The following is an 11,135-nucleotide window of genomic DNA, read 5'->3' on the forward strand; positions in this document are numbered from 1 at the left end:
TCTCTCAGTGTCTGTGAAGGCCACATAGCTGGGCGTGGTCCTGTTGCCCTGGTCGTTGGCGATGATCTCCACTTTGCCATGCTGGAACACCCCCACACAGGAGTAGGTGGTGCCCAGGTCAATGCCGATAGACGGGCCTTTAGCTGATGACATCTTGATGGTTTGGAGTTAGTTGCCTACAAATGAATGAAATAATATTTTAGAATCGTTATTATTCTACGAAAACCTAGCTGCAAGTAATGTCAATCTCCACCAACAGAGATGTTAGCCTAAATATACTTGAATAACAACCAAACCTGGGTTCAAATACATGCGTATTTAAGTATTTGTATTCTTATTTTCTGTGTATTTGAATATTTCCAAATAATGTGGCCACTTCTATTTAAAATATTTGAAACAATTTTCAAATACTTGTCTCCAAATACATTTCAAATGCACCTAGGAACAAACAATCCTGGGTTCAAATGCATGAATATTTTTATTTTAAAATACACTTGTCTGTGTATTTGAGTATTTTCAAATACATGGTAATACTTTCCAAATGTATTTCCAAACACATACCAATATTCAACTACTTATATTTCAAAATGTACTGGTATTTAAAGTCCTTGAAAAACAATACTAAGCATTTGAACCCAGGTCTGAAAACAACACTGTTGTCAATGTTTGTGTTATATATTAGTGTTATACATATATATATATAATATATATATATATATTAATATATATATATATATATATATATATATATTATATATATATATATTAGTGTTAGACACAATCATTTCTGCTAATCTATTACAGAGAAACTCTTTTCACAACAGGCCTACATTTTTTCTATGAACACAAATGAATAATAAGTGTTATCTTCACAGAATTAGAGCAGATTTCTTAAAATGAAGAAATAACTAATTATAATGAATAATAATATGCAACAAAAAAATAAAGTAGGCCTAGTCTGTCCAATAGAATAACATAATAAATGCTTTTATAATATTATATTTTTATAATATTATTTCTTTATTAGTTCTGGCATAATGTTATAGCTAAATCGTCTATGCCCACACAACCAACATAGCATCATTTTTTATTCTATCAAGTTTATTACTGTCACAGACATTATGAAAATAGGGTACTGAATTAATTTCCCTGTACTTACAGTTTATGAATGTAGAGGTCTGTTGAAAGTGTCTCTTCTCTTTTCTTGCTTTCTTTTCCCTTTAGTATTCTCTTGAGTCGATGTTTGAATCTGAAATGTACTTCACCAGAATATATACCATCCCCATTGCCTAAAAAATATCACTCGTGATTTCTAGCCATTTCTCGACTCTCCGACTACATTGCTCATGAGAGCGCAGCATTCCTGTGCAATGACGCAGGCTGCGAGGCGCACGCATTGGAAGCGCAACAAATGAAAGTTCTCGTTATTCCAGAGCGTTCGAGAGGCGCGAGACCTCTCCAGAACGCACACACACAGCAAACTAATAGTGAAACCATTATTTGTATTGATTAAAATGATCAAAAACTGTTAATGATTCAAATTCAACACAAATGAAATAGCATCCGGTTCAACCTTATTCAGTCGACATTTCAGTCTATCGGCAACACTGCATTTCCTCAACAGTTCACGAGATGTCAGTCTATACATTTCTCTCACTAATGAATAATAGACATGTATTGTAAGAGAATTGAGTGCCTACTGCACAAGTGGTAAGTGCAACTCACCACAAGTTAATGTGGCCTCCAGGGAGATCCTTTTTTTTTTTTAAATATAAAACCAGAGTATTTAAGATATCCAGTATTAATTGTTAAATGAAAGACAAATGATGAACACACCACGCTAATCCTTCTCTATTCTATTCTAGTCAATGCTATTCTGTTCTATACCATTCTAGTCTAGCCTATTCCGTACTGATGGCCCATCAGTTCACATTTGCTTACCGCAAACAAGATATCTCCATGATATCCCCATCATGGGGATATCTTGTTTACGCTAAGCAAATGTGAACTCCCTGTGACATTCTTTTCTGAATTTTAATTACAAAAAACACAAATGGTAGCTAAAGTATTTGCTAATATACATTGCATTCGGAAAGTATTCAGACCCCTTGACTTTCTCCACATTTTGTTACGTTACAGCATTATTCTAAAAATGTATGAAATTATTTTTTTCATCATCAATCAACACACAATACCTCAAAATGACAAAGCAAAAACTGTTTTTTTTATTTTTTATTGTTGCATATTTATTAAAAATAAAACAGAAATACCTTATTTACATAAGTATTCAGCCCTGGATACTTATGAGAGAAGATGTGCTCAAAGATGCCCTCTGGTGGTCTGAATGAGCATTAATGGCAACAATGGTTGACAGTAAAATACTATGATTTCACGCACTTTAAGTTGCCTTACCAGACCGCACTGCAGCAGAATGCACCTACTAAATGAGGACACACTTCACACTATATACACAGCAGTGCCGGTTGGTGCCGTTGAAGATTATGGAGGATTTTGTTTTATTACCATGGCCTTATTTCGATTACAGAATATTGGATGACTGTCATTCATATTCCCATTCACCCAGCTCAATGTAACATCAATAGGTTTGGCTACTACATGATACTCAAATTTGCCATATACCAATCAAGAGATTGCTACAACCTATAGCCTAGAAATGAAAGTTTATACCGTAGGTACAATATCTCACTGATCATCCCAAAAGCCAACACCTCATTTGGCCGCCTTTCCTTCCAGTTCTCTGCTGCCTGTGACTGGAACGAATTGCAAAAATCMCTGAAGTTGGAGACTTTTATTTCCCTCACCAAKTTTAAACATCTGCTATCTGAGCAGCTAACCGATCGCTGCAGCTATACATAGTCCATCTGTAAACAGCCCACCCAATTTATCTACCTCATCCCCTTACTGTTTTTCTTTATTTACTTTTCTGCTCTTTTGCACACCAGTATCTCTACTTGCACATGATCATCTGATGATTTATCACTCCAGTGTTAATCTGCTAAATTGTAATTATTCGCTCCTATGGCCTATTTATTGCCTACCTCCTCATGCCTTTTGCACACAATGTATATAGACAATTTCCCCCCCCCCTACTTTGTTATTGACTTGTTTATTGTTTACTCCATGTGTAACTCTGTGTTGTTGTCTGTTCACACTGCTATGCTTTATCTTGGCCAGGTCGCAGTTGTAAATGAGAACTTGTTCTCAACTAGCCTACCTGGTTAAATAAAGGTGAAATAAAAAAATAAAGGTGCACAGGTCGAGAGACAAATTGGAGTAATCAAGGTGACAGGCAGAGACACATTCAATACCGACTTGCACACTCTCGCCTGCATCTAGCTGATCTGGGGTGTAATTTTTAGTCCAAACAGTTGCAAAATGTTTCGAAAGGTTGTATTGGACAAATTCAGGTAGGTCCCGCACCATTTTGTTCTATTGAAGAAACATTTTGCAACATAATCGTCAGAATGAATACACCCCTGATCACCCACACACACAGTTCAATTTCATAGCAGCCACATAGAGCATTATGACTTTACTTGTTGTAACATTCCTTCTCGCATATACAAGCTTTCCTCCTCTCACCGTTTCCCTTCACTTGTGGACTTCAGTACACAACACAACAGCTGTCTGTGACTAGGCACAAAAACCTCTCCATGGCAAACCTTCACACCATAACCACTAACCGCTACACAACCTACATCGTCACCATATTAATGTTATAGTAAAACAAAACTAAATGGAACCAACACATTAGTAAACCCACAATCAAATCCCAAGTGTACAATCACACATTACAGTGTACAGCAAGTAGATTAGCAGTTAAACCAGCGGGCCCCGGTGTCAATACATGTATAAAACCAAAAGCTTACATTGACTTGGAAGAGTTGCAGTGTTGGATAGCCTTAGCCAGCTAGATAACATAAATAGCATTCCTCTCTGTTTGAGTCTGGTTCTTTGGGTAGGCTAAATTAGCTGCAATAGCTAAGTGAAAGGTAGACTAAGAAGAAGAGAAAATAAAATGAAATTTAGCTAGCTCTCTCTCTCTCAATGCTGCTTCAACTATTGCCTTTCTCTCTTTGAGTCAACTACTCACTGCAGTGCTAGCTAGCTGTAGCTTATGCTTTCAGTACTAAATTAATTATCAGATCCTTTGGATGGAAAATTTGTTAGTTCATCCTGCAAGAGCTCAGATAGGTTGGAGGATGTCCTCCAGGTGTAGTCATAATTATTGTGTCAGTCTATGGAATGGTGTGAGAACCACGAGCCTCCTAGGTTTTGAATTATTGAAGTCAATTTACCCAACGAATTCGCCAGACATAGGCTATTTGTTTTACAAAACAACGCGCAACTGCGACTCAAACTGGCCATTGTTTAATTAGAAAAAATATGGCCCTTTATAATGTCCACTTATGTACATATGCTGTATATAGCATCTTAACGTTTTAAAACTAAATAGATAAATAATTTGTCCAGCCTTTGCTGCTACGCTTGCAGATGTGCATAATATGCTGTGACCCTAATCAAAAAGTATTTATCACCAAATAACAACAACTTAGCTATAGGTTGTTGTAACATTTTAATTTGAAACTGGTTTTTCATTTAATTAAATAATAATCTTATGGGTGAACACCTTATAGTTTCATTGTATTGACATTCCCAGCCTTATTTACAGTCGTCCATTTTTGTTCAAAATATGAAGTCATTGAAACTGAAACACTGCATCCTGAATGGGTGGCGGCAGCAAACAATGTACCAGGCCAGCCATAATTTACAACCTGATAGAAATATTTTTTGGACTACCAAGAAATGTATTGGCGAAACCATCTGTAAACAGCCCACCCAATTTATCTACCTCCTCCACCCTTGATGTGTTTTTCTTATTTAACTTTTCTGCTCTTTTGCAGCACCAGTATCTCTACTTGCACATGATCATCTGAATGATATTATCACTCCAGTGTAAATCTGCTAAATTGTAATTATTCGCGCCTATGGCCTATTTATTGCCTTACCTCCTTCATTGCCGTTTTGCACACATGTATATGACAATTTCCCCTCCCCCTACTTTGTTATTTGACTTGTTTATTGTTTACTCCATGTGTAACTCTGTGTTGTTTCTGTTCACACTGCTATGCTTTATCTTGGCCAGGTCGCGCAGTTTTGTAAATGAGACTTGTTCTCAACTAGCCTACCTGGTTAAATAAAGGTGAAATAAAAAATAAAGGTGCACAGGTCGAGAGACAAATTGGAGTCAATCAAGGTGACAGGCAGAGACACATTCAATACCGACTTGCACACTCTCGCCTTGCATCTAGCTGATCTGGGGTGTAATTTTTAGTCCAAACAGTTGCAAAATGTTTTCGAAAGGTTGTATTGGACAAATTCAGGTAGGTCCCGCACCATTTTTGTTCTATTGAAGAAACATTTTGCAACATAATCGTCAAGAATGAAATACCACCCCGATCACCCACATCACACAGTTCAATTTCATAGCAGCCACATAGAGCATTATGACTTTACTTGTTGTAACATTCCTTCTCGCATATACAAGCTTTCCTCCTCTCACCGTTCCCTTCACTGTTGGACTTCAGTACCACACACAACAGCTGTCTGTGTACTAGGCACAAAACCTCTCCATGGCAAACCTTCACACCATAACCACTAACCGCTACACAACCTACATCGTCACCATATTAATGTTATAGTAAAAACAAAACAATGGAACAACACATTAGTAAACCCACAATCAAATCCCAAGTGTACATCACACAATTACAGTGTACAGCAAGTAGATTAGCAGTTAAACCAGCGGGCCCCGGTGGTCAAACATGTATAAAACCAAAAGCTTACATTGACTTGGAAGAGTTGCAGTGTTGGATAGCCTTAGCCAGCTAGATAACATAAATAGCATTCCTCTCTGTTTTGAGTCTGGTTCTTTGGGTAGGCTAAATTAGCTGCAATAGCTAAGTGAAAGGTAAGACTAAGAAGAAGAGAAAAAATAAAAGAATTTAGCTAGCTCTCTCTCTCTCAATGCTGCTTCAACTATTGCCTTTCTCTCTTTGAGTCAACTACTCACTGCAGTGCTAGCTAGCTGTAGCTTATTGCTTTTCAGTACTAAATTAATTATCAGATCCTTTGGATGGAAAATTTGTTAGTTCATCCTGCAAAGAGCTCAGATAGGTTGGAGGATGTCCTCCAGGTGTAGTCATAATTATTGTGTCAGTCTATGGAATGGTGTGAGAACCACGAGCCTCCTAGGTTTGAATTATTAAGTCAATTTACCCAACGAATTCGCCAGACATAGGCTATTTGTTTACAAAACAACGCGCAACTGCGACTCAAACTGGCCATTGTTTAATTAGAAAAAATATGGCCCTTTATAATGTCCACTTATGTACATATGGGCTGTATATAGCATCTTAAACGTTTTAAAACTAAATAGATAAATAATTTGTCCAGCCTTTGCTGCTTATACGCTTGCAGATGTGCATAATATGCTGTGACCCTAATCAAAAAAGTATTTATCACCAAATAACAACAACTTAGCTATAGTTGTTGTAAACATTTTAATTTGAAACTGGTTTTTCATTTAATTAAATAATAATCTTATGGGTGAACACCTCATAGTTCATTGTATTGACATTCCCAGCCTTATTTACAGTCGTCCATTTTTGTTCAAAAAATGAAGTCATTGAAACTGAAAACACTGCATCCTGAATGGGTGGCGGCAGCAAACAATGTACCAGGCCAGCCATAATTTACAACCTGAATAGAATATTTTTTTGGACCTACCCAAGAAATGTATTGGCGAAATGTATTAATCATGCATTGAACTGCATCCATCTATTCTGCCAACAATGCCTTAGTGTACAACATGGAATTTTGAGTCAAATAGAACCTATTTTTAAAACCTCTTATAAAATTGGTTTTGAGCATAAACAGTGAATTTGATATGTTTTACTGATATTTGATTTTTCCGTTTGTTTTCATATCTGCAAAGTAGTTCAAATACTGTCAGTTCCACTTGAAATTCTGCCAAAATCAGTCAACTATACAGTATTTGGTTCTTTGACTTGACACCACAAGTACAAAGTAAGGAAAAATGTGGACCTGTAATTATTTTTTACTAATATGTGCCAGAAATGTATTTGTTCCTCTTTTTCCAAGAAGGACCGTAGTGTTTGTTCAGATGTTATCGCAGAATAAGAGTTGATAAGCTAAACATTGTGGCCATTAGGGTGTCTTCACTTGTTCTCTCTATCTCTGGTGGTTTAGCAGTCTATCAAAGTTTTGTTTACAATATTTCATGGTATTGTGTAAAAATTATTATAAATATGTGAAATATCAATGTGTTATGATGAGAAGGAATTCTAAGAAACAGCCAACAGACCTAGAAACATATTTAAATACATTTTATTGTCAATGTCCAGCAATGCAATATGGTAATGAAACAAAATAATGTTCAGTGTGTTTTATAAGTATAAAGTATTTCCTGAATAAGCAATTGTATGCAGTGATACTAAATGCATTTTGAAAAGTCTTTGGTACAAGTCCCTCACTTTAGTCAATTCTCAATGGTTGGGCCTTGGGAGCTGGCACCAGAGCTGGTCCGTGCCTGATCTCCACAGCAACCTGTGGGCATCCCTCCCTGCTGGTACAGCTTGGTAATGATAGGCTGGCATACTTTCCAGCTCCTTTAGCTGATGCTCATACTCCTCTTTGTCGCCCAGACTGGTTGTTCTCCAACCAGGAACATGGTCTGGTCGCACCTGTCCACACTTTCTTTTTGTCCTCCTCGCTGATCTTGCCTTTCATGTTGTCGTCCTCCACGCTGCTCTCATATTGAGGCGTACGATCCAAGGGAGTTCTTGGCTGCTATCTTCTCCCGCTCCTGTGCGTCATCCTCAGCTTTGTATTTGTCAGCGTCCTGCACCATCCTCTCAATGTCCTTTTTGCTGAGCCGGCCCTTGTCGTTGGTGATGGTGATCTTGTTCTCTTTGCCCGTGCTCTTGTCCAACCCGCTGATACGTTCAGAATGCCGTTTGGCGTCGATGTCAAAGGTCACCTCGATCTGAGGGACTCCTCGTGGGGCAGGGGGGATCCCAGAGAGCTCAAACTTCCCAGGAGGTTGTTGTCTTGTCAGGGCTCTCTCTCCTCGTAGACCTGGATCCATGACCCCGGGCTGGTTGTCGGAGTAAGTGGTGAAGGTCTGGGTCTGTTTGGATGGGATGGTGGTTTTGCGTTTGATCAGGGCGGTCATGACCCTCCGGCGGTTTCGATGCCCAGGGACAGGGGAGCCACATCCAGCAGCAGCAGGTCCTGGACGTTCTAGACTTGTCGCCAGACAAGATGGCCGCCTGGATGGCAGCGCCGTAGGCCACCGCCTCGTCTGGGTTGATGCTCTTGTTTAGCTCTCGGCCGTTGAAAAGTCCTGCAGGAGCTTCTGGACCTTGGGGATCCGGGTGGAGCCTCCGACCAGGACGACGTCGTGGATTTGGGCCTTGTCCATCTTGGCATCCCTCAGGGCTTTCTCCCACGGGCTCCAGGGTTCCCCTGAAGAGGTCGGAGCACATCTCCTCAAAACGAGCCCTGGTGATGGAGGTGTAGAAGTCGATGCCTCAAAGAGTCAATCTCAATGCTGGCCTGGGAGCTGGAGGACAGTGTTCTCTTGGCCCTCTCGCAGGCTGTCCTCAGCCTCCTCAGAGCCCGCTTGTTCTGGCTGATGTCCTTCTTGTGTTTCCTCTGAACTCCTCCACAAAGTGACTAACCAGGCGGTTGTCAAAGTCCTCCCCGCCCAGGTGAGTGTCTCCAGCCGTGGCCTTCACCTCAAAAGATCCCATCCTCGATGGTCAGGATGGACACGTCAAAGGTGCCCCCACCCAGGTCAAAAATCAGGACGTTGCGTTCCCTGGACTTGCCTTTGTCCATGCCGTAGGCGATGGCTGCCGCCGGTGGGCTCGTTGATGATCCTCAGCACATTCAGACCCAGCGATCACTCCAGCGTCCTTAGTGGCCTGTCTCTGTGAGTCGTTGAAGTAGGCAGGGACTGTGATGACTGCATTGGACACCTTCTGGCCCAGGTAAGCCTCAGCGATCTCCCTCATCTTCACCAGGACCATGGAGGAGATTCTCCTCTGGGTTGAAGGATTTTTTCTCACCCTTTGTAATCTACCTGAACTTTAGGCTTTCTCCGTCGCTGACCACCTTGAAGGGCCAGTGCTTCATGTCGGCTTGCACGACCTGAATGTTGAACTTTCGCCCAATCAGGCGTTTGGCGTCGAAAACGGTGTTTGTTGGGGTTCATGGCCCACCTGTTCTTTGCTGCGTCTCCGATGAGTCTCTCAGTGTCTGTGAAGGCACATAGCTGGGCGTGGTCCTGTTGCCTGGTCGTTGGCGATGATCTCCACTTTGCCATGCTGGAACACACCCACACCAGGAGTAGGTGGTGCCCAGGTCAATGCCGATAGACGGGCCTTTAGCTGATGACATCTTGATGGTTTGGAGTTAGTTGCCTACAAATGAATGAAATAAATTTAGAAATCGTTATTATTCTACGAAAATCTAGCTGCAAGTAATGTCAATCTCCACCAACAGAGATGTTAGCCTAAAATATACTTGACATAACAACCAAACCTGGGTTCAAAAACATCGTATTTAAGTATTTGTATTCTTATTTCTGTGTATTTGAAATTTTCCAAAATAATGTTGGCCACTTCTATATTAAAAATATTTGAAACTATTTTCAAATACTTGTCTCCAAATACATTTCAAATGCACCTAGGAACAAACAATCCTGGGTTCAAATGCATGGAATATTTTAATTTTAAAATACACTTGTCTGTGTATTTGAGAATTTCAAATACATGGTAATACTTTCCAAATGTATTTCCAAACACATTCAATATTCACACTACTTATATTTCAAAATGTACTGGTATTTTAAAGTCCTTGAAAAACAATACTAAGCATTTCAACCCAGGTCTGAAAACAACAAACTGTTGTCAATGTTGTGTTATATATTTAGTGTTATACATATATTAGTGTTAGACACAATCATTTCTGCTAATCTATTACAGAGAAACCTTTTCACAACAGCCTAATTTTTTTCTATAAACACAAATGAATAATATTGTGTTATCTTCACAGAATTAGAGCAGGTTTTCTTAAAATTAAGAAATAACTAATTAATAATAATAAAATATGCAACAAAAAAATAAAGTAGGCCTAGTCTGTCCAATGAAATAACTAAATAAATGCTTTTATAATATTATATTTGTATAATATTATTCTTTATTAGTTAACCAAATATTCTGGCATAATGTTATAGCTAAATCGTCTATGTCCACACAACCAACATAGCATACTTTTTTATTCTATCAAGTTATAACTGTCACAGCCATTATGAAAAATAGGGTACTGAATTAATTTCCATGTACTTACAGTTTATGAATGTAGAGGTCTGTTGAAAGTGTCTCTTCTCTTTTTCTGCTTTCTTTTCCCTTTGTATTCTCGTTGAGTCGATGTTTGACTCTGAATGTACTTCACCAGAATATATACCATCCCCATTACCTAAAAATATCACTCGTGATTTCTAGCCATTTCTCGAACTCTCCGACTACATTGCTCATGAGAGCGCAGCATTCCTGTGCAATGACGCAGGCTGCGAGGCGCACGCATTGGAAGCGCAGCAAATGAAAGTTCTCGTTATTCCAGACGCGTTCGAGAGGCGCGGAGACCTGTCCAGAACGCACACAACACAGCACACTAATAGTGAAACCATTATTGTATTGATTAAAATGATCAAAAACTGTTAATGATTCAAATTTCAACACAAATGAAACAGCATCCGGTTCAACCTTATTCAGTCGACATTTCAGTCTATTGGCAACACTGCAGTTCCTCAACAGTTCACGAGATGTCAGTCTATACATTTTTCTCACTAATGAATAATAGACATGTATCGTAAGAGAATTGAGTGCCTACTGCACAAGTGGTAAGTGCAACTCACCACAAGTTAATGTGCCTCCAAGGAAGATCCTTTTTTTTAATATTAAAGCCAGAGTATTTAAGATATCCTATTAATTGTTAAATGAAAGACAAATGATGAACACACCGCT

General features: G+C 39.2%; 2 pseudogenes; both read right to left on the minus strand.

Annotated features, from left to right (window-relative positions):
• LOC112067782 (heat shock 70 kDa protein-like) overlaps positions 1–10,758 on the minus strand; it is a 12,385-nt pseudogene extending 1,627 nt beyond the window's left edge.
• Positions 7,583–8,321, minus strand: LOC139029406 (heat shock 70 kDa protein-like; annotated as a pseudogene).
• Positions 10,759–11,135: the final 377 nt, after the last annotated feature.

This window comes from Salvelinus sp. IW2-2015, linkage group LG2, assembly GCF_002910315.2.
Source record: "Salvelinus sp. IW2-2015 linkage group LG2, ASM291031v2, whole genome shotgun sequence".
NCBI lineage: Eukaryota > Metazoa > Chordata > Actinopteri > Salmoniformes > Salmonidae > Salvelinus > Salvelinus sp. IW2-2015.